Raw genomic sequence first — 2,742 nt, 5'->3', positions numbered from 1 at the left:
ATGCAACCAGTAAGAAGAGTTAAGAAGAATTTAGGTAGTATATTTGACGACTTGACGAAGGCCAATTACAGGCTAGCAGGGGAGAGTAAAGCCCTTGGAGGCTGCAAAAATTGGAGGAATCTATGCCCTTTTCTAGGCTCTTTCTCTCCTTGAAGAGGCCCCAACAGGTGTTCACAGAAAAGATAAGAAAGGAACCTAAGGGGATCAGCCCAGTGGCGTAGTGGTTGAGTTTGCATGCTCCGCTTCTGCGGCCCAGGTTCGAAGGTTTGGATCCCAGGAGCCAACCTACACACCACTCATCAAGCCACGTTGTGGTAGGCGTCCCACATATAAAGTAAAGGAAGATAGACACCAATGTTAGCTCAGGGCCAATCTTCCTCAAAACAAAACAAAAAAAAAAGAAAAAAGAAAGGAACCTAAGAAATATTGTGGTGCTGACCTGGGAGAGGGAAATAGCAGACATGCAGAAGGGGCAAGAAGCTACCTAGATCCTTCTATCTCAATTAAGGAACAAAAGCCTTAATATGGGAGGGTGGAAGGGAAACAAGCACTGCTGCCCTTAGGACATTAGTGAAAACTCTGTTGCTAGGGAAAGGAAAAAAAATTTAAAAATCTCCTGGAGGAGGGGCAGGGTTTTGCACTCAACCATGGTCAGGGGAGGGACAGGAGAACCCAGTAGGCCATACCCACAAGATTCAGGGACACAGTACATGGCTAAGACTGAATCTTAATCAGAACAACAGAGAATGTTCCCCATCACTACCCCCCAAAGCCAAACTAACAAGTTTGGAATAGCAAGCAACAACAAAACACTCCTGGAAGAGAGGAAGGAGAGGAAGAAGAGCATGCAAGTAAACCCTCTCTTAGGCATTGCACAAAGGGAATATCTAAAACTCACAATCCAACAGACTTTTTTCCGGCTAACAAATCCCCACCCTAGACGCAGATGTTTCGATAAGAATTTGAAGCCTGAGCTGCATTGAGGGTAACCATAGCAACAACAAACCTAGATTAACTAACTAGGTTAACTCAAACTCCCAACTAGATTAACTCAAACCCTACACTAAGGCCTAGTAGAAGGAAGGGCTTGCCTATTTTCAGGCATAGAAACTATTTACCTCAGTCTTTTCTTTTTCAGTTGATCACATGTCACTTTATTCATAGATGCCACACGTGCAGGGAGAGGGGAGTTAATAGGAAGAAAGCAGGAGGCCTGAGAACTTCCTTGGAAGGGTTTGTGGTGTTTCCATCGTCTTAAGAAGAGTAGAGGGGAGGCAAAAAAAAAAAATAAATAAAAAAAGAAAAAGAAAAATTGAGGGCTAGGGACATTTGGGTGATCAAAGGACATAAAGTGATGGCTGGGAAGGTGACAGAAAAATAGAAAGTAGAAAAATCAGCCAATGCTTCACTTACTGACGCTAACTAAACCTTCCTAGCTGAAAAATACTGAAAAAAAAGTCAAAGAAGCAGAAAAAAGAAAAAATGATACTATCCTTATCAGTCCCACTTTTTATATATATATATATAAAGATATATTTTTATGGAGGTATAATTTATGTAAACTAAAATGCACAGATTTTCTTTAAAACAATTTTTTTATCCAACTTTGAGATATAATTGACATATAACATTGTGTAAGTTTAAGGTGTACAGCCTGTTGATTTGATACATTTATATATTGCAAAATGATTGCCACCATAGCGGTGGCTAACACCTCGATCCTGTTATATAATTATCATCTCTTCTTTTGTGGTAAGAACATTTAAGAGCTAGTCTCTTAGCCACTTTCAATGATACAATACAGTATCACAGTTCTCTATGTTTTAATGAATTTGCACACCAAGGTAACTGCTGTCCTAATTAAGACATGAAACTTTTCCATCATCCTAATAAATTTTAGTCCCTCTGTGCACTCAATTCCTTCTAACACATGGGCAGCCACTAATCTGCTTTTTGCCACTATAGTACTTCCTGCTGTAGGAATTCATATAAATGGAATTATACAGTATGTAGTCTTTTGTGTCTTTTTTCTTTCACTCAACATAATGTTGAAATGCATCCATGTTGAGTATATCTTGTGTTTGTTCCTTTTTATAGCTGAAAAGTATTCCCTTGTATGGGAATCATTACAAATCATTCCAACATGTGAACTTTTGTGTCTGGCTTCACTGGCAAGTTCTTTTTGGAGATGAAGAACAGAAAGAATTACCATTGATACTTGTTCTGAGAACTTGGGATTCCAAAATGGAATAGAAGCAGTATATGTTAGGGTCTTAGCAGCAGCCGAAATGAACTATTTTGTGGCCAGAAAAGTGGTCTATGGGAGCCTTAAAATTGGGGCATATGCAGAGCTGGAATGAAGGCATTGGATGACCTGCATAAACTAGGGATGCAGGGTGGGCACTGTTAGGGGATCTGGGAGGTGTATCCATATTTGTCTTGGAAAAGCTGGTGTTGACTCCTGCCTCAGCCAATTGTTGTTGCTGAGCTTCTTGTTTTTGCTGAATATTCTTGTGTTTGGCATTCTTGAGTTTTCCTCCATGGTTCTTGAACCAAACCTGCACTAACGTTGAATGCTTCTCCATTTTTGAGGCCATTTCTTTCTGAAGTCTGGGGGGTGGGATGCGGGTTCTTATTGAACAGGAGCTGCAAACCTGCCAACTGTTTCTCAGTGAACATGGTTCGTTTCCTTTGTGGATACTCCTGGTGCTTTCCTTTAGGAAGGTCCCCTGGGTCAGACAT

At 40.5% G+C, this 2,742-nt stretch overlaps 1 pseudogene; it reads right to left on the bottom strand.

The window, feature by feature from the left end:
* Nucleotides 1–2,165: 2,165 nt before the first annotated feature.
* LOC103549528 (divergent paired-related homeobox-like) lies at nt 2,166–2,742 on the bottom strand (annotated as a pseudogene).

Source organism: Equus przewalskii, chromosome 26 (assembly GCF_037783145.1).
Source record: "Equus przewalskii isolate Varuska chromosome 26, EquPr2, whole genome shotgun sequence".
In the NCBI taxonomy this organism is placed as follows: Eukaryota; Metazoa; Chordata; class Mammalia; order Perissodactyla; family Equidae; genus Equus; species Equus przewalskii.
Note: the sequence above shows the minus strand (reverse complement) of the source record. Positions and strands in the feature narration are given on the sequence as shown.